At 35.0% G+C, this 22,902-nt stretch overlaps 1 long non-coding RNA gene across 1 annotated transcript; it reads right to left on the reverse strand.

Moving 5' to 3' along the window:
- Positions 1-2,002: 2,002 nt before the first annotated feature.
- LOC130052748 (uncharacterized) lies at positions 2,003-20,909 on the reverse strand. Its single transcript, XR_008801131.1, has 3 exons — positions 20,777-20,909; positions 20,489-20,633; positions 2,003-5,610 (listed from the first exon to the last, which is right to left on the reverse strand). It is a non-coding gene; the product is annotated as an uncharacterized LOC130052748 (long non-coding RNA).
- Between the last annotated feature and the right edge of the window lie 1,993 nt (positions 20,910-22,902).

Here is a 22,902-nt window from a genome sequence, read left to right on the forward strand (position 1 = left end):
CGCTAATATTCTAGCACAAGAACATTTTTGAAAACTCCACACATAACATAATAATTCTTTGGATTATGCAAATCTTATTGTTTTCCTACAACTCCTCCTAAAGGTGGATACCACTTACACAACTAAACAATTCCCCATTACCTGAAGTGCAAAAAATTGTGCTTAAACACAATCCTTTATCTTTAAGATTAAGTATGATCTTACTTAAAATTTGAAATTCAATTCCTAGAGCTCTATGCATATCATCTAGGAAAATTTCGATGTAAATAACTCCGTAAGCATAAAAAATGACATTAATTTAGCTACAAATTATTTAATTGATAAAATAGCCATGCTGTCTTAATTTTGCACTTGTGAAAAGGTGAAGATAACGGACAGTGATCAATTTCATAAATCCTAAAAGGAATACAAAGGAATACAAAATTAAGAGTTCGACAAACACGGAATCCTATACATGTATTAGAGGTTGAAACTGGCGCCTAGGAGAAGTAAGCATTCCCAATCAACTGGTCACATCCGCCATGATCCCTATGTCTTGATCGCTTAAACGCATGTGATTCTGTAATGACTCCATGTCCCACCCCTCCTTGTATTTTTGAATGGTATTTTTGGTGTATTTTTGATAAGATATGAAACTTCAGTGAGTTCGGTATTTTGTTAACGGAATACTCAAATCTCGCATAGAAATCGTTGGTTTTTTTTTTTTTTTTGGAAATGTCATATCAACGTTCATTAGAAATGAATAAAGTATGCAATTCATCCGGTGACAATTAAAAAAAAATCTGCACTTTGCTGCGAAATCCTATCAAAAGAGCAATTACCAACTGAAAAAAGGTCATTCTAAATCTACTGATGATTTTTTGATTAAATGCATTGCTATTTGGTGCGTAATAATTTCTTCTCGCTGTTCAATTACAAGTTTATTGTTCTTTCGGATTTCCAAAATTTCGGTTTGAACATCGCTGTAAAGATATTAATTTTCGAAATCGCATCTGGTGCATCAAAACTGGTACCGTATAAGTTTGATATGCACATGCGCTTCTTGATGGCATGATATTTGTTTAATCTTCAAACATAAAGTTTTGATTCTTTTTATCAATTACGCAAAGAAATGATACTATTTGATTTTTATGACCTACATGTAGCTGGACAAACACATGGGAGGGGCTTGATGAAAGATTTTGTTTCTATAGAGTCACACCTATTGAAAAACGAATGTTATGTTAAGCATTGTCAATTGCAATCTGACTGAAATACATACCTATATTATATTAAGATTATATAGGTATATCAATCTGACTAAAGTACAGACCTATATATATAAATTGGTATCGTATAAGTTTTACATATTATGGAAAGTTTTTCCACCATTATGACTCTAAAAGGCAATAAAATCAGTTAAGAACTTGGTTGCAGCCCATGGGAAAATATGTATTTTTAATGGAAAGGTCACCATGATTATGAATCTAAATTGCAATAAAATAATTTAATCTCTCTATTTAACAAAGGAAAACTAAATTGACATTTTATTCATTGCATGTACCGAATTTCTAATTTATATTGCTACACACGAGGTACACGTGCTCTATCTGTCAATCAGCTGACGCTTGCTGCTAAGAACTTGGTCGCAGCCCACGGAGAAATGTGTATAAAGATGTGTATCTAAAAACCCTGAAATTCTAAGGCGTGTGGTTTGATTTTCAAACTTATGACAAATGTTCTTTTAAACAACAAAATATTTGGGTTTTTCGTCAATATTTAATTAAATTCAGCATTAAATGTGACGATTCACGATATTTTAGGTTCGCTTCAATTTGACGCTAACACAAATTAGTTAACGCTACTATCATTGTCGATCGTTTGTTTTCCCGATTGTGAACACGTGTGTACGTGTATGTATCTTTGAATTTGAAAGGTCCACGCAAATGCTATAGAATACGCAGAAAGCCAATTTTAAAGACACCGATTTTTTTCTAGGCTCACTTTCAGTACCTGGTTCCCGTGGTTTTTTTTATCTGTACTGTATATCATGATCGGTGATATTCTGTCTGCGTGTAGGAATTTTTCAATAGTGTGAAATATCGCTGTTGACCTTAGATTGTATTTTTAGTTATATTTTGGTCGTTTTACAATGTACATACTCAATTGACCGACGGTGGAAAAGTAAATGTACAGAAACTATGGATTTAAACGTATGATACATAGACGGTTTACGAAATATTTCCTGCTAGTGATGAATAATATACCTGTTTGTAAAGAAGTGCTCAGTTACCTTGAACTGAGAGACTGCATCGAGGAGTTGATAAAATCAACTCCCAAAATCCCTGAATATGATAAAGTGATAATCCCTGTTATACAACAAGAGATGTGTGTAAAACACATATGTCCCCATGGTGCAAAATTGAAAAGGGTTATACACACACATTATTTAACTGATAGCAGTATCATCAATTCAAAATATTGAGCAGACGATATCTTGCTATGTCAACAGTGGATTGACCATGTGACCTAAAATCAATAGGGGTAATCGAATCCTTATGCTGTACCAGTGTACCAAGTTTGGTGTCAATCAAGTAAATAATTCTTAAAATATAGGAGACTAATACAATCCTTCATTAGTACGAGTGGGGGATAAGGAAATTTCACCGAGGGGACAAGATTCGCAGTCTAGGACGATACTTTGTCTATCCCACACAAGTAAATAATGAAGGATTTTTTTCCTCAAATTTTACGTACAGTTTCCTGTTTAAATTTAGAAGCTCTGAGAAAATTTTAAAGTATGAAAATCCTCATTTGAACTTCGATGCAAAAACTAATTAGATAGACAGAAAGAGCATACCCGAAAATGGTTTATACTATACGTTTAAACTAAAAAACCCAAGATTGTCCACCAGAAAGCTATATACATCAAAATTTAAAGATAACAATGCAAAATATTTTATTTCACCGTGCAACGTAGATCTTTACCGTGTAACGTAAATCATAGAAAATATATGACGTCAAAATCATATGACGTCGCAGCAGTGTGAGACAAAAACACCCAACTCATATGGCTGTCCCACATGGGTAAAGTCGATCTCACAATGGTGATAATATGAGAAAATATATTACTATATCCAGTTCAACTATTGACATTTGACCTCAAAATCAATAGATAGGGGTCATCTTCTAGTTTAACCGTTGACTTTGACCATGTCACCTCAAAATCAATAGGGGTCATTTATTCCTTAGGATGTATCAATTCACCAAGTTTCATGTCTGTCAAGCAAAGGGCTCTTAAGATATGGAGCGGCCAGTATTTTCCTATGTCCAGAGTATATTCAATCTTGTTAGGTCCAATTTATCTAATGATTTAAGGCACAACAATCTACAATTCTAATGAATAGCATACTTTATTTAGTTTTATTCAAGGTTTGTATAACTATATGTCGTAATTTGTAAATATCATATCTATTCATAATTGCATATTATAATGTTGATAGAAAGAAGAAAACATTAACAGTATATGCACAGCAAAATGTTTGGATTATCATACAGTCAATCTAAAATGTATATGATATTGTTTTCATTTATATGTCAAATTTCAACAATTCTATCAATTGAAAATCTTTAAAAATCTCTCTATTATTGATTTACTTCTCTCTTATATTAACTGTCAAAACATTTAATCTGTGTCATCATCTACGGTGTTGATTTCACTCCAGAACTAATAGAAATGCTATATGACATGTCAAGATAAACTGCAATGATCTTACGGACCATATTTTGTTGGCATCTGAGAAAATGCTCAATCTCAACACAGTAGTAATTTAAATCCCTGTTGCATAAACATCCGCATGTTTTGCACATCACTCGGACGTCATATTTCTTGTTTTGGTGTATGTAAAATTTAAACCGAACCAAAAACCGGAATTTGTAATCGGTGCATCGAATTGAATGGTATGAATCGTGGTGCACCGCATATGCCTTCAACTATTCATAAATTATTTATAGTATTAAACGAGGATTTATCCAGCTTAATACTAATTAAATCAATAATCGGTATTGTATCATTAATGATTACAAGTAACTTCCATAAACAACAAGATTGCTACACGTATGGTCAGTTTAAATCGACGCAGGCTACTGACAAACATGTTGACGGTGCAGGGGCTCCAACAGTGTTTGCCAAACCCCATTTTTATTGCTAATAGGAGTTATGAGATTGATCACTGTTCATTATCTTTGTCTTTCACGTAGCCATATCCATCACCGCCGCAAAAAAGCTGAAGCACAAGCATCTCATAACTCTTGTAAACTTTGTCGAATCAAAATGACGGCGCAATATGATCAACTACATATGGTGACTTGCAATCATACAAAATTTGAACAAAATCAGTTCAGCGGTTTTGGAAGAGTTGCATCCATAAAAGCTTCCTATAGAGTAGCATGTACAAGTTCAACAAATACCTTTAACTCCTGTAAACAATTGTCGAATCAAAATAGTGGCTAAATATGATCAACTAAAAATGGTGACCAACAATCCTACAACATATGAAGAAAATCCATCGAGCGGTTTCTTAGTTGCATCCACAAGGTGTTCCTATAGTGTAGCATGTACAAATTCAACAAAGTGCCACAACTCCTGTAAAAATTGTCAAATCGAAATGGCGGCGTAATATTATCAATTACACATGGTGACTCACAATACTACAAAAATATGAACAAAATCTGTTGAACGGTTTTTGAAGAGTTGCGTCCACAAAGTGAAGTGGGATGAACGGACGGACGCACGGACACGGGTATTTCTATGTCCCCTTCCGTGTTGCGGAACTAGATATGACTGAGTGACACGAATGTCCCCGCCCAAGGGATTCACCACTGCTACAGTTTTTTCTCTACTGAACACATATGCATTCTTGACTTGTGTATTCTCATGGTGTATCTATATTCCAAATTTCAATACAAATTGTTCATCTATGACTGCGATAATGAATCGAAACTATGATTTCTTTGAAATTTTCTAAGTCGAAGGGACATAACTTCGTAAAAAGAAATATTAGACCGGAACCAAATAAGTCTTCACCTTGACAATCTCATGGTTTATACATGTATATTTACCAAATGGTAGCTGAAGGTAGAGATAATTAATGGAAACAAAATTATAGCAGGAAACAGAATCACGGAAAAGATAACGACAACACAAAAATATATATATTTACTTTTGTTACAAGGTAAATTAACTCAGAAATAAATATCTAATATAATGAAAGCAATGGGTAATTTTACAATTGGCAATATCCCCTGTGACTGGTTACCTCTCGATATGAACATAGGGACTTAAAGCATACAAGGAAACCAATAGAAAAACAGGATTAAACTTACTATTGATTACACTTAACTTTCATCAACTTACGTTCTCATTTGTTAACTCACAGAATATGTGCAAAGTAAGTAATTGATGATTGATATAAGTTATTACATGTACATTTTCTTAAAACGTCTTTTTAACGAAATGGGTGTATCTCAGCTTTTGTAACAAAACATTCTAAGTACCTGTACCGTCCTTTGACAGCATGAACATTCCGAGTCTTCATGACGAGAAAAACAGCATCCCATTTTGGATTATATCTGTAAATATAAAAATAGTACACATATACTTTAACGATTCATAGTCTACCAAAGCGATAGCCAATCTATAACGATGTGACTTCAAAGTGTATTTCATTTTTCAGTGTAGTTTTAATTGAAGGGGTAGAAAACTCGTCAAGCTTTCATTTGAACTTATTCCATTGCTAATCAGACAAAAGTATTGGATAGGGGTCCGAAATCTTGGATAATCCTTCCCAAAGAATAACAAATAATTGTGAGTGTTGTAACTCAACAACTGACATCTAAATATTTACTGACCATTAGCAATATCACACGTAAGCGTTATAAACATTAGAAATGGGAAAATAGAATTTGAAAAATTTCAGTTGAAATCATGTTCATGCCCCTTTATATACAACATGTACTGTATGCCTAAAGCACTGACAAGTACATGAAGGATATACTGCAGTTCTGTTATTCATGGTCTTGCCTGCCAACAACTGAGGTCTTACCAAGGATACATTTGGTGGTAAAACTTAATGGTAATCTTAGAGTGAATTTTGTAAATAATTCCTCATATCATACAACGTTTTACATGAGATGATATACGTACAGATGTGAGCCTCAGTAGATACAAACATCACTGAGGAGACGTAATTTGTCGAAATGCGCATCTGATGCATCAAAATTGGTACCGTATAAGTTTTACATGTATGACTGACTGACTTACTTGATTTATTTTGAAAAGGATGATAAGGATTTGTTCGAAGAGTCGACCCAGAACGAGATTTAAAATTCTGACAAAAAAGTGATTAATTTCAGGTCACCTTTTTGTGAACTCAAATTTATCCAAATCATAATATTTCTCAATTTCACTGACAACGGGGTCATAGTATTTTTTAAAGAAGATCTATTTGGCGAATAACACAGTTTTCTATGTTTGTGGTCAATTTTGACAACACTTTCCATTAAAATAGCATGTTTGCAGTTGTGCCCATGGGCAAATTAAACATGTTCAGATTTCGCAGGTATGTTAAGGCTTCTCATGCTCCATTTATGTACGTAAACTGCATAATTTTTCAAATCTGTCCTACACAGAGAGAGGGGACTACCAACTCTTAAAAACTCTTTTGGTTGTTTACATGAGAACATTTTGTATCATAACAACGCGATACACATGTGTTGCTGTATGACGTCATTGCATGACTGTTATAGATAGATCACGGATGTACCTTCATAGAAAATGGAAAGTAGCACACTACCCCAGGATTTAAATATTGGTATAACTGGCGATAATGACGGCAAAACACCCATACTATATCAGAATTACTGATAGAATCCTACCACTTTCAGTAAGAAATAATTATTAAACATTTAAACATGAAACCATCTAGCCCATGTTCTACATTTTGCACTGATGCTATGTGGTTTTCTTTAAAAGTTTTATTAGCAGACGATTCTATCAGTAATTGTCGTGTACATTAGTTTATGACCTTTCAAATGGTGTATAAAACGTCTCTAAACGTATGCGTCGTAGTGTGCTACATTCGCAGTTTTATTTCAATGTGTGACAGAGGAAAATCAGATCGACATGCTAAATGGAATGTTTCCCCGTTAAACAAAATTGCCAATGAATTACATCAACATACCTTCATAATGTCAATAAATTCTCAGCGTTTCACATATATATATTCCAAATATCCCAAGTCATATATTTCAAATACTCCACATTTGTCGATATTTGCATGGCACACATTAACAAATTCCTTGTATGTGTCAACGTCACTCTATGTATAGTCATGACGTCATCAGTTTACTTTCATATTAATCGGACAGAATTTACACGACAGCAGTATAACATTTCGAATTTCTTTGGATCTTAATAGCTTCATGGTTTATTTTATGCATAAATAAAACTTACATAAAAAATAAAATCGGAATTTGATATATACTTAGTGATACACTTATTTCAATTATGACGTCACATTGTTTCGCGAATTTTATCCCAGTGAATATTTTCATAACCTACCTTAACGTACCCACGTTGTTGATTCATTATCACGGTGACATTTTCATGAGCAACACTGTCATGCGGATGAAAATGTTGATGACCCCCCCACACCCAGTCCCCGAAAACTATTGCTGTAACGTATGAGACATATTGTGTCTCCCGTGGCACAATAGGTGATTCAGCTGGAGGGACTCCAGGTCTACTTGTTGTAGTGAGCACGATGAAATTTTGTGTGTCGGAAAGTTTACCTTTTGCGTCTACTGTGAGTAGTATATTTGCCAAGTGCTATTCTGCAGAAGGCTTAGTGTATGTTTCAATTTTCTGTGTAAAATAGTTAGACGTTGAGAACATAGTGAATAATTATGTATAAACGTGAGATGGCAGCCACGTCGGGTGATAGCCATCTTGGTGGATACAACAATTTATTCAAAGACAGAAAGTACCGTCGTGAGAACAATGTAGTTGTAAATGTTAAAGACAATTTTCTCCTCAACCCCGAGAGAATTATCCAATTCGTCAATACGAACTGTGGTTTGTGGTCTCTTTATGCATGAAAGGTGAATTTAACGAACAGTGACCAATCGCATAACTCCTATAAGCAATACAAAATAGACAGTAAGGCAAACCGGCCGTAAGCCATATATCCTGATCAGGTTGAGGTTGATGAACTTGAACATTATAAAGACCATAGAATTTGCGAAATGCTGACTTCAATTGAGACTGTTGAAACTCCCATACCACCAACTTGTTTGTCAGTAGCTTACCTCAATTTAAAGACTTACTATACACAGAACAAGCTCTTGCGTATCGAATCAGTTGAGAGATATAAACAACATATGCAGGTGATAATGGAATATTGCTACAGAAATATGGGAAGTTGACGATGGAGAAACTGAAATCATCCCGTTTGTCTTACATGCATGTGTGCCTAAATCGAGTAATTTGTACGAACTTACTATTGATGGAAAACACCAACACAATATTTGTTAGAAGGGATACGAATTGGCAATGATGTATTTGAATTTCGTGAAGTTGTACAGACTTCACTGATTGTTAGTTGTTTTTTTTTTTGTTTTTTTTTTTTGTTTTTTGTTTTTTTTGTTTTGTTTTGTTTTTTTGTGTTTTTTTTTTACACCTTTCCACTTACATGGATAATGAAGAGAGTGGAACAAACTTTAACATCAGTGGGTGTTGAATTGCTCTCACCTATTAACGGACGATATCATTATGGAACTAAAATTGCCGACATAACAAGGTACATTAGGCACTGTTAAGGTGAAACAACCTCCTCATATCCCATCATTTCCCTACACTGAGAAATTTCAAAAGGGGTATCATAGGTGTAGTCAGAACTAGTGATCATTTATTTAGATCATGACCAGAATTGATGTGCTTCAATTGTAAACAGCAAGGTCACTACGCGAGGGTCTGTAAAAATCAATTGTGTGAGCAGTGTGGTGAATGAACATTTGAATACCATTGATGCATGAGTGATCACAGTTCTGAAGGAAACCATGAATGGGAAGTGTCCGAGGTGGTGAAAGAGGACGTTTTAGAGGGTAACACAAATATGGAAACGGAAGAGGCGAACGGAGGGGTGCAGCACGAGAGTGATATATTGGACGAATCGTTTATTTATGCGGAAAGAAAACAAAAGAAACACACGGAGACGACAGAAAATTAAATCATTGTGAATAAAAACCATCAACTGAATAGGTCTACCAATAAAAATGCCTCTAAGGATAGTGGAAACGAAATACATGAGCAGGAGTTGACTGAAGCGTCTCAAGATCGTGAAAACATGATTCAAGAACGGAAGGAGAGTGATTCTAATATAGGGACAGATTCGGAAAATGAAAGCATCATCGTAGAAGGGAAAACAAAAACAAAAACGAAATTGAAGAAGAGAAAAACGAAAAAAACAACAACAAGAGGTCCAAGAGCGACATCACTCACCTGAGTTACCTTGGCCCACACCTGAAGACTTTCCATATATATTTGCATGTAAAACCTTTGTCCCTATTGTGGCCCCAATCTACCCCGGGGCCATAATGTGAACAAACTTGAATATGCACTATGTCAGGAAGCTTTCATGAAAATTTCAGCTCCTCTGGCCCAGTGGTTCTTGAGAAGATTTTTAAATGACCCCAACTCTATTTTTGCATTTTGTGATTATCTCCCCTTTGAAGGGGGCATGACCCTTTATTTGAACAAACCTGAAAGCCCTTTACACAAGGATGTTTTTGGCCAACATTGGTTATAATTGACCTAGTGGTTCTTGAGATGAAGATGAAAATGTGAAAAGTTTACGACGACGACGACAGACACCGACAACGGACACATTTTGATCAGAAAACCTCACTTGAGCCTTCGGCTCAGGTGAGCTAAATTGAATGAAATGGAAAGAATAGACAAACCCTTCTTGGTATTACAATCATGGAAACAGTAACTTCGTGGAACTGTAATGGGTTATATAATGTAAATAAGATGAAAATTATATTTAGTTTATTATATGAAATGAAGTATGTCATCATTGGTTTACAAGAAACTCATTGGTGAGATGAGTTCATTGAAAAATATCAACATTTATGGAAAGGAAGTATTATGTACAATGACAGAATAACTCTGACACGTTATCAAAAGGTGTAACGGGTTTTTTTTTATATTAGAAATGAATTAAAAGATAATATTCAATATGTAAACGGGTGCGATGGTAGATTTCGACAAATAAAATACAAATACAAGGAACATTTTAACATAATAAGCATATATGCGTCTAACATTGCAATAGAAAGGGCCAACTTGTTTCAAGATATCTCTAGTATCATTCCATATTCAGAGAATCTTAAAATACTAGGTGATTTTAATAACACACTTGCAGAGATTGATAAATGGGTTGAGACACGTCATGTTTATGACCAGGGCTACAAAGCCATGTTTAATCTGATGAATCAACATGGTGTAGCAGATTTATGGAGAGGTAGGAGGAAACACGTTAGTTCAGAGTAGAATACATTACATTTTAGTTTCACATTGACAATATTTTCGTGGTCTTTGGTAATCAGATCTTCCAACAGCCTGTTGGAATTCCCATGGGCACGAATTGTGCTCCTTTGTTAGCTGACATATTTCTACATTCAAATGAGGCAGAATTTATTCAAAAACTTCTACGTGAGAAGAAAAGATATCTCGCTGTGGCCTTCAATTCGACATTTCGATATATCGATAACGTTTTGTCTATTAACAATAATAACTTTCATTCATATGTCGATTTGATATATCCCTGTGAGCTCGAAATAAATGACACCAGAGTCATATATTTCTCCTTCATACTTAGATATGTTATTGAAAGTAGACATTAACGGCAAACTGACAACTCAACTGCATGACAAACGGGATGATTCCAGCTTCTCCATCGTAAAATTCCCATACTTATGTAGCAATATTCCATTATCACCTGCATATGGATTTTATATGTCTCAACTGATTCGATATGCAAGGGCTTCTTCTGTGTATATTCAGTTTTTAAATCGAGGTAAGATACTAACAAACAAGTTGATGGTGCAGGGATTTCCACAGTCTCGATTGAAGTCAGCATTTCCCAAATTCTATGGTCGTTATAACGATCTAGTTCGTCAATACAACTTATCATTGGGTCAAATGCTGTATGACGTGTTTCATACCGATTGTTAAGCCGTTCTTGGCACACTGATTTTGACTTCGGAAAACTCTGTTTACCTGATCAGGATATAGGGCTCACAGCGGGTGAGACCGGTCAACAGGGGATGCTTACTCCTCCTAGGCACCTGACCCCACCTCTGGCATGTCCAGGGGTCTGTGTTTGCCCAACTATCTATTTTGTATTGCTTATAGGAGTTATGAGATTGATCACTGTTCGTTATATTCACCTTGCATGTAAAAGCATAAGTTAGAAATATAGTTTATGTTGAAACTACACTAAGCGATCATTCGATGTACTTGAATAATACTGTTTGTAAAAGAGGACCAAGGTTGTGGATAGATAATAATTTGCTATTGAATGATGATACATACAGCTTGTGGGAGTTTTGAGATTGATCATACTGTTCGTTATCTTCAGCTTTCATGTAAAACAAAAAATATATAGAAATTATTCAAAGCGAAAAAAGTTGTTCAATGTTCGTGTGGTGGGATAAGAATCCCATGCTCAAAAAGTTTTCTCTAAGTTTTAGTAAAACTAGAGCAAAGGACATGAAAAAAAAATCACAAAATTTAGCAAATGGAATTCAAGTTAATATTGAAAAATATGAAGCAATCAAACAATAATTGTCAGATGTTGAAAATAAAAAATGAAAAGTACAATATTTAGATCAAAAGCACAGTGGGCAAATGAATGATATGAATGTACGAACTAGTTTTGAATTTAGAGAAATGAAGATAAGAATCCAATTCAGTAATAATTGCTGAGTGAGAGAGAAGAAATAAAGAAGGATATTGAATTAATTTTAGAAATAGGGTACAATTTCTATTCTAAATTTCATTCATTAGTGCGAATTGACTCTGAAAATAAGGCACACTTTTTGTCATTTGTGAATCGAAAATTGAAGATATCAATAGCGAGCGAAGCTCGCGTCACAACGAGCTCGCTCCAATGATTTCGCAATTGAGTCACTTGGTTTGCTCTTCATCAGTTGAAAAATGATGGGGACTACCCATAATTCCTCCGGAAAAATCTCGCCGTCACTGCTGTATACTTCATTGACAATCCCGTAATTAAAATAATTAGATTGTTTGGAAAGTACAATTAACGTTTTTAAATTCCAGACAAGCTTTCTCATAGCTTCAAACGTTTTGTTTTTGCTTGGTTTGAGAGAAGAAAAAACATTGCAGCTAATATTACGTCACAAATTATAACTCTTTACACCAAGCGCGTTATATTTTTCGCGTTAAATGAAGAGGCGGATAAAAGTCGTGTTGCAAGATTTTAATGGGCAGGAAATATGTGAAAGTGAGATTAACAAAGAAGAAATTGAAAATGCAATCAAGGAAATGGCTGATAATAGAAGCCCAGGATTTGATGTTTTTACCACAGTTAAGAGATATTGTACTCAATTTATATAAAGAAATTAACAGAAAACACACGATGTGTAACCCTATATGCAAGTGGGTGTTATTACGTTGTTATACAAGAAAAAAGCAGATTTGAAGTTGTTGGAAAAAATGGAGGCCCATTACCCTGTTAAATATAGATTATAAGATAATAGCAAGAGTTATGTCAAAAGACTAAAGCATGTATTGCCAAACATTGTGTCTGAAACACCAACTTGTTGTATAATAGGAAGATATATTGCAGATACAGTACCAACCAGACCCAACCTGACAGAAAGCAGTCCCAGAGCAGTCCCAGTAAACAAACCGAAAAGTAGTTTCAGCGGTCCCAGCAGTCCCAGTAGGCGAGGGTCAAAATAACTAGTGGGAATATCTAAGCCGACAGTGACACCCCTACTAACGTTATTGTTATTTAAATTTACACCACGTGGGTTTTTTGACCCATTAAAAGGTTAGAGGTGAGGTCAAATTCCGCAGTGAAGGAAACCGGAAATAAATCTGCCAAAGCTATAGTCATTTTCTATATACTGTAATAGACATGTATCATGAATGCAAATTAGAAAATTCAATTTAGTACTGTCATACCAGCGATGATTGTGAAATAGTGAAAAGCTCAGGAAGTTAAAGTCATTTATTATTAGTTATTTTTATCAGAATCATGAGAATGTCCTATCTAAATTAATTTATTGTCATATTGAGGTCGGGTTGTAGTGATGACATGAGTGCACTGCTCACTGCGTAGACGATTATCAAACTTATAAAACCACGAGTCCGAGATTCGCTTTGTAAAATCACTAGTGACAACCCCGATGTGGCATGAAATTGAAAGACTGGGTCTAGACCTGCGGTAAATAGGTTGTGGATTAGAGGTGCGATAATCAAGAGACCTAAACATTGCACCATATGACTTAAGTAACTTGGTGTCTTGTTCAAACGATGCCTGTTGACCCACTAGGCTCAGTAATGATGGGGAAAATCATTGATTAGAAAAAAACATGTGAAAAAAGAGCACTGCTTCATTATTTTTATTCTAGCTTGTAGGTTTTCATTTTAGCCTGTGGATTTTTTATCCACCGGCTAAAATTAGCCTGTGGTAGAAAAGTTAATTACGACCCATGCACATATAATTTATCATGGGTGATAATAACAAAAACAAAGGAATTAGAGTGATTTATTGCGATCATTCTCAGACGTAATACGGACCACTACAGAACACAGAGAAAACATTCAAACCCACACTGTCCAACAATGAATACAAATGCTGATAACGTTGTCGTGTAACTCCCTATCATTCCTGCGGATGAATCTACCCCATTTCTCAAGTATACCGTATGCAAACCCAACCTTTGACCACCAAGCAACACTAATTACATATTCTTACCAGGTAGTTATATCGGATGAGAACGACCTTAGGATAGCGGCATCTGTAAAGCAGTTTCTGCACGACGACACATCGAGAATTTTGTCCACCGAAGTAATCTTTGGTGTTTCAACCCTTGAAGGAGAAGATTCATCAACTTTTAGAAACGGAAAACTATAAACTGTTGACGAGATGGACAGTGTCGCAGTTCGCGCCACGGGAGTAGCTGAAAAGCAGGGCGAGGATACTGCCTCACTTATCCTTGACATAGCAGGGATGGAGAGGTACACCCAGACGAAATCATAAACTCACACAACGTCGATAATCCGAACAAGCGTAATGCAGGTCCACGACAGTTCATAACCAGGCTTCAAAGTGTCGACGTAAAATTTCCGTGAAACGTTATTGCAAGTTGAAAAACAATCGCGAAACGAGAGCTGTCTCCTTCAACGAGGACCTTACTAAACATCCCCACCTGGTCAACTAACGATAAAATCTGTGTACGTGACCAATCTAAGAAAGTACATGTTATCTACCCCGAGTCAGACCTGATCCTTTTTGGAAATGTTCCTTAAGATGTCATCATTTAAACTGTTCTGAACATTACTCACTTTGAACTTTATTATGTCAAAAATCGTTTATGTGATTATATCCCACATGCAGTTTCTTGTTCACTTCAACCGCCTGTATACAATCATTTACATGTATGCATTTTTTATTCTGTATATATGTTTCGTTTTTCTTTCCATCATCATGCATCTCTTTTCCTCAACACATTTAATGAATGAGGAAACTCAACTTCCTTGTACGCACAGTCCTAATACCCGTAATCTATTTGAGGAACAATTAACCTCAGTTCAAATTTACTTGCATCATTCAAATATTATTTCTTCAAATGTTGTGTGCACAGTCACCCGATTCGCGTTATTATATGACTATTTGCAATTGCTTTCCCGTTATTTACATGTATTCATTTACTTTATAATCTTTTTAAATTGCATTACTACCATGGTAGTACAGGACGTACTCATTTGATCTGTTGCACTAGTTGTATTCATGTTTTTGTCTCTCTTTTTTCTTCCATACCCTTTCACTTAATACTTATATTCAAACCTCATGTGCATTTTGTCATGCGACCAAATTAATATATTTCAAATCTTAGAAATACATGTACTAATAGTTAAACCCTTAACAGTAAACATTTTTAATGATTGCGGCCGCTTATTTTCAAATTATATGTGTACCATAAACTATATAATGGGTGACTCAAGTAGACAATACCGGGATGCAATCGGTCTTTTCTACTCACCAGGCGGGGTACTAACAAAAACCAGCATATCTTGTGTTGCCATTTACATGTCTTTTGTATTTCCTCAAACATATTTTAAAACTACTCACTCACTGTGTGAAATTCATTCAGCTTAGATCTGTGTTTATCAAGTCTTATTTTCATTTTTGGTTTCACAATTCCTTTTGTTAGTTGGCCCCGATATAGAAAGGAATCCGGGTCCTACTATTGAAAATGTTCTTGACATTTTGCACCTGAATATCATAAGCATTAGACGTCAACCAGGTCATTTAAATTTTATTGTTCATGACTTTGATGTTTTACTGAAACCCGTCTAGATAATTCCGTGAGCAACGATAATTTACTTATTGATGACTTTTATGATATAATCCGTAAACACAGAATTTGTTTTGTAGAAGGTGTTATGATAGACGAAGATAACGGTCAGTATGGAAATCATAACTCCCACAAGGAATGCAAAATAAAGAGTCGGGCAAACACGGACCTCTGGACATACGAGCAGTGTGATCAGGTGCCTAGGAGGAGTAAGCATCCCCTGTCGATCGGTCACACCTGTCGTGAGCCCTATGTCTTGATCCATATGTCAAATGAAATACGCGCTATAAGACGCCCATAATTTGAGTCCACCGATCTTGAATGTATATGGATTGAAATAGAAAACTGTACCTGTAATTTTGAACTTTGCTGTATCTAGAGACCTCCGAGTTTCGACAGCCTTTTTTGGATCAAATGCGCATGGAGTTTAGATAAAGTTTGCATATAATCCGACAAAATAAACATAATAGGCGATTCGACTGTAGATTTCCTTAATGCTCCACTATCACACAATGTCCGTGAATTTGTTTCCATACACAATTTAGTAAACAATATAAATGACGCTGCACGGAATCGAGTACTGCTGGACCCAATACTGAACTCTACAGACATTCAATCGTGTGAAGCTGTTGAGAATAGAATTCTCGATTAGCGATCATCTCGCTTATTTCGAATATAAATTACAACCGCTCATACACGCATACAGTATGTGTTTATGAAAATCAATGACTTTATCAATCGAAAATTGTAACTGGGTAAATGTCATCAACGGAGCAGATACTTTAGGATTGGCAACAGAAAATTTCACATCCGAAAATCTTTCTTGTGCTCGTGAATGTATACCTAAACAAAACATAACATATGTCCGCGAGAAAAACCATGGCATGACTCGATGATACATATACGAAAAATAATTAGATGAGAAATCGACTTTGCAACAAAGCATTATTACTGATTTTGATTACGGGTTACTCTGTTTACCTGATCAAGATATAGGGTTCAAGGTGGGTGTGACCGGTCGAAGAGAGATGCTTACTCCTCCTCGGCACCCGATCACATCAGCTGGTGTGTCCAGGGGTCCTCATATGGAAGTTATGAGATTTATCACTGATCGTTATCTTCACCTTTTCATTATAAACGAAAGACGACTCTGATTGGTCCGCTTATAGAAAATTTCGTAATTCGATTAACAATATGGAAAAACCATTCGATATTCCATTATTACGACAGTATTGAAACCTACTTAGACTAGAAAACTGACACGGTCAGCAAGGATCACGCTGAGGGTCATTAAAGGAAAGTGACATCTGTATTTGATATAGCAATGTTTGGGGCTGGTATATATGTTAGAATTAATAATATATAAAGATACATTGGGATGCCAATTTGTGAGAAAGGAATCATGAAGCATATTTATGAGAGACTTATGCAATTTAAATTACTTGTGTTTGACACACACTCATCTACTCAAACACAACAGAGTGCAACACAATCCCATTGTAATAGGGAATTCAAAATGGATAACTGGTACAAAATATGGTACATACTATTTGAAAAGGATTATGAATTTGACATATTGATGTCTTTGAAAAGGAAATTCTGACATCGGGGCTCTAAGCGTTTTCAAACACATTGTCATTTGATAAAAGTGTTCTACATTTTTAAAAAATAGAGATTAATATGTCTTTACATACATAGGTGAAAAAGTTTCCATTATTCCTAAACGAGCCATACGATGTATGCGCAAAAAATCATAAGCAAATATCAAAATACTCACGTAGAAAATATGGACCTTACCGTCAACAAGCGCAGTGAAACACGCCATTTCGAGATTTTCGCCGACGAAAGCTCGTTAACAGTAATGAATAAGGTACACTCATTTTGTATCTATTTTGTGACTTTCTTTATTAAAAGGAACAGTTCTCTAATGTGTAAGTGCAATTACTACATAATTCAATAACTTGAAGCATGAAGCAGTTTCACTTTGCAACCGCATAAGAAATTTTATTTCGTATTCCGATCCCGATCGAAAATTGTTGACTGGGAAAGACGTGTTTTAATTCAATATACATTTAACATCAAGCATTTTTATATCACATTAAAAACAAATATATACACATACACAATTTTGTAGAAATATTTCTTGTAAATTTTCTATATATCAATACAATCCATATCAATTCAAATTGAATTATCTCCCTTAGACAGTGGTAAATAAATACGGTCATAATAAGAAAGATGATGACATTCAAACAGACAGACAAAGAGATATGACTTCAAAATATATAGGTATCTTCCTCTTATTGTAAAGCATTTCTGTACACGATTTGAAAACTGTACAATGAAAACTGAGTGATCGTATCACAAAGAAAGTGTTCATAATAACAAAGATCATGACACACATACAGAAAGACAGATAAAGTGAGATTATTCCCAAAGTCTATAGGTGTCTTCCTCTTATTGTAAAGTATTTCTGTACAAAATTTGAAAACTGTACGATGAAAACTGTTTGAGTTATTGTGTCACAAAGAAAGTGTTCATAATAACAAAGATCATGCCATACAGGCAGACAAAGTGAAATGACCCCAAAATATATAGGCCTCTTTCTCTTATTGTACATTATTTCTGTACAAAATTTGAAAACTGTACGATAAAAACTGTGTGAGTTATCATGTCACAAAGAAAGTGTTGACGGACAAACGGACGGACGGACAATGTGATTAATATAGGGCTTCCTGCATTTCATGCGGGGCCCTAATGAATTCAAGCAAAGGAAGGCAACAGTGAGTTATATTGAAGATTGATGAAAAAACCCATTTGATATGAAATTATCAAATGAAATATATCTAATACAAATTGATGATAACAATGTACATGTATTCTGATAATAACAAAATTGAAGATTTGAATGCATGCTTCTCATCAATTTCCACAATAGATGTCACCAACGAAACACTAGCAAACACGTACAGTTTAAGTAGTGGCTATCTAAGTGACATTTTAAGTAGTAGATCTCTAAGTAACATTTCTATTGACGAACAAGAAGTAGTTGATATCATCATAATACTTGTAGTCAATAAAGCTACTGACCCAGATTTTAATAGTCATGAGATGTTGAAATCAACTAAATCCACCGGTTTTTTTCTATGTTATTCAATGGGTTATTGTCAGAAGATATGTTCCTATCTCTTAGGAACATTGCTCATGTCATTGCTCTTTTTGTAAAGGAAGACCCATCGATAGTATCTAATTATAGACATGTCTTGCCGTTATCATGCATTAGTAAAATTATGGTGATAATCGTTTTCAAAACATGTACAGTGTACATAATTATTTTCATAGTAATGATTTATTTCATCGATATGAAGCCGAATTCCGACCAGGATATCTTACCGTTTATGAATTATTAGAAACGTATCATGCGAGTCGTAGTATCGTACACGGTATTGACGAAGAAAAAAAATCATGGTATCATATTCGGTGACCTTTCAAAAGCACTTGATAGGATGTGACGTAATGGTCTCATTTTTAAATTACAAACTTATTTTCGAAATTGTAAATAACTGTATCTGTACTCCCACTTTACAAATGTTTTATCATATATAGTAAATTATACTTTTTGAGTAATAAAAGAAAATTCAATCGTATAATTTCAAACAATAATATAGAAGTGATTTCGGTAAAGCAGATTTCCATTGCTCAGACTACTAGAATAGGAAACGTGTTTCAAAATATTTACTGAAATTGAAAAAGAATTTAAGAATACACACATTTACATAAAAGTTCACAGGTTAGGTTTAAATCCATCACTTACGTATTTTACATATTTGTCAAAGTCGCAAAGACTATTGTGATGTGATAATTTTTTAAATCAATTTTCATAGCGCAAAAGACGATTTTATTTAGCCTAAAAATTGCATCCGAGGGAAAACATGATTTTGTTTTGGTGATCCAAAGAACATGACATTGATCACTGTCATTTAATTGTACAGGTAAAGACTTGCGGGATTAGAATGAGTAAACCTAAAATACGATAGGTAAATTCAAAGTACCCTTCACACATTTTCTATACAGTGAATGGTATTGAATTGAGTTTACAAATGAGTAACACGCAAAAAAAGACCTTTAAATTAAATAATCAAACAAAAAACAAGTTGAAAACCGTCTTTTAAAAAATGAACACGGGTATTTAAATACATCCATGCACCGTGAATTTTGACTGTTTCAGTCAAGTAATACATATGCGAGATACTCAATCGTCTTTTTATTGTACCTGTACGGATACAATTCAAACGTAACTGTACCCCCACTTCACCAAAGTTTTATAGTAAATTTCGGTTTTAGATGATTAAAAAAGTATGATTTTAAACGATGATATAGAAAAGCTATAACTATGGTAAACCATATTCCCACTGTCCCTGCTAATAGTATGGTAAATTTCATTTAAACTATCAGCAAAATACAGGTATATCCATCGATGCATAAAGGTGAAATATGTATTAAGTTAATATTGTGGACTTTTTGGAAATAGAAACCTGGGATTCACGTTTGAATTTCCTGATTACTCAAGCGCGTTTTAAATACAACAATTTACAAAGGTAAGCTGTATCCGATGAATTAATGAAAGGGGGTAGGTACATTAAACACGCAAAACATTCTGTAATGATTCTGCGTTCCTATATTTTACCTTCCTGGACTTAAAGAAAAAAGCTAAGGAAGTTAAAAAGACAGCGATGTAGATTGGATCTTTGCAGGAATGTTTCAAGGAGACAGAATAACTGTTTACAGATAACCAAGGGAAAATATTACATATAATAAAACAAAATCAACTTACTGGTAATATACACAGGCACAACGAAAGCAGGTGATCAAGTATTCTATCGACCTATTTATAGATTGGGGGAAAAGATCGATAAAGTCCTTTTGATTTACATAAAGTAATGCCACTCTCGCTCACAGGCACTCGACGTTTTAAATATCTATTACAAAAAAATGTCTTCCTGTAAACATGATATATTGACAAGGTATACCACGCCGTCATCTTGGTTTTCCTTTTTATTAGCTGCATCGCTCGAAAATTTCGGGGAAAGTTCGATATATAATACAATAATTAGAACCCTACCGTCTAGCAACAACTCTGTCAATATCATATATCTCGCATCGTTATGGAAAACTCGAAATAATGTCCATTGATCAAATATAATCAAACATCAAATATCGTCTACTGCTCCTCAAAATGCGATAACTCCTGATCTAGGGACGGAAATTGACATCATTATGCAAATGAGAATTCCCTTGCTAATGTACCCACTGACACTTGTGTGTGTGTGTGGGGGGGGGGGGTGTTACTGAATGCAGGGTAGTTGCAGTCCTGCAAACAATAAAACTCGGCAACAATTGTGTGGTTTCGGAACAGGCTGGCACGGAAAATTTAGTAAATCTATCACATTACCAAATAACATTGGGAATGTTCATGACCCCCCCCCCCCCGGTTCCACTCCAACCCACGTTTTGTCACCCATTTAAACAACACTGAAAATTTACAGATAAGCAGGACAGGACATTTGGATGTATAAATGTCACTGTGTACGTTTGAGAGTATACCCACGTGTAGGTGCGTGTGTGTGAATTCAATTTTGAAGTTTTCTTATTACGTTATGAAATTTACTTTCAACAGAAACGAATGCATGAATAAGTGAAGTTATCATGTTTAACGTTTAAAAAAATAAATAAAGTATATATTAATAGAATAATGTTCAAGATCTATTACCTCGCTCACTAGAACATATGTACTGCTAATTATAATATTTACTATTTTTAATTTTATCGACCAATGAAAAAATGGGCTATCCCAAAATTATGTCAACGTACGTCCACCTTTCAGCGATTTCTCGCATTTGAGATGCAGTAGACGATGTTTGACGGTTGATTATAGCCGATGAATGGACTTTATTCCAGTTCACAATGACGATGCGAGAGGCAAGACCTTGACAGAGTTGCTTCTAAACGGTAGGGGTCTAATTATTGTATTATATCGAACTTCTCGCCGAAATTTTCAAGCGATGCAGCTGGTAAAAACGAAAACCAAGATGACGGCGTGGTATACCTTGTCAATATTATGTTTACGGGAAGACATTTTTTTTATTATAGATATTTAAAACGTCGAGTGCCTGTGCTCTCGCTATACTTCACTTGTGATTGTAAAAGACGGAACCAATATCAGTCCGTTTCACCACTTCGTACTTTACCGTTTCTGACCGTGGTCGGTTTCATTTATAACGTACAAAAAGGGTATCCTGTAGTGAAATGTAATGATGACGCGTCATAAACTTCAAGGGAAATTTTGTAAAGAAACGAAACTTAAACGTCTAAACAACTTATTTCGGGATAGAGACGCACGATGAGTTAAGCAGCACGCGACAAGCGAGTAAAATGCAACTAAGATAAAGTCGATGTCCAACCACGACCATACATATACATGCACCGACGATCTCATCGTTTGTCAACAAAGGGAGATTAAACAGGAAACAGACGACGGTAGGCAGGAATCAAAGTGCATGGCGATGTGGACGTAGAATCGCATGCGTTTCTGTGGTTCCACAGGTGTATGTTACCGCAGAAGTGTTCTAATACAGAATGATGCCTTTTATATATGTATTTATTTTTTTAGACAAGGGTTTATATATCATAATTTTCTTTTGACCATGAAAAAATTATTTCATGGTATAACATGTAAAACTCCCGACTATAACATTTGAATGACATGACCTTTGCACTACACATATAAGCAATCCACATAATAATTAGAAGACAAAAAATCAACCGTGTTATACAAGCGGTGTTTGATTTAGACGTCACGCCATCAAACTGTTCGTACACAGACTGCACGAGAATTGAACACGGTTGTAGCATGTCAAACTGGAGCATTACATTGAGTATGGTACATTTTGCCAATAATTTTGTCAAATTATAGGATTTGGGGTGAAAGGGGGGGGGGGTTACAGCCGTATCTAATGTTTATTTATGTCCAAGTTGTAATACAATAGGAATACCGAGAATTTTAGAAGTAACCTGTTATAAACAAGAGACACCTGGAAAGAGGGAAGACAAGTCGAAAAAAAAGTTGGCTTCACGTCTGAAAATTCTTATTTCACAAAATTAAAAAAATGAAATCAAAGCTCTGTTTAAATCCAAAATGTTTGGGGTAAGAGGGATTGATCCTGTATTTCAATTCGTCGGTTAATTTGA

The sequence above is a fragment of the Ostrea edulis genome, chromosome 3 (genome assembly GCF_947568905.1).
Source record: "Ostrea edulis chromosome 3, xbOstEdul1.1, whole genome shotgun sequence".
In the NCBI taxonomy this organism is placed as follows: Eukaryota; Metazoa; Mollusca; class Bivalvia; order Ostreida; family Ostreidae; genus Ostrea; species Ostrea edulis.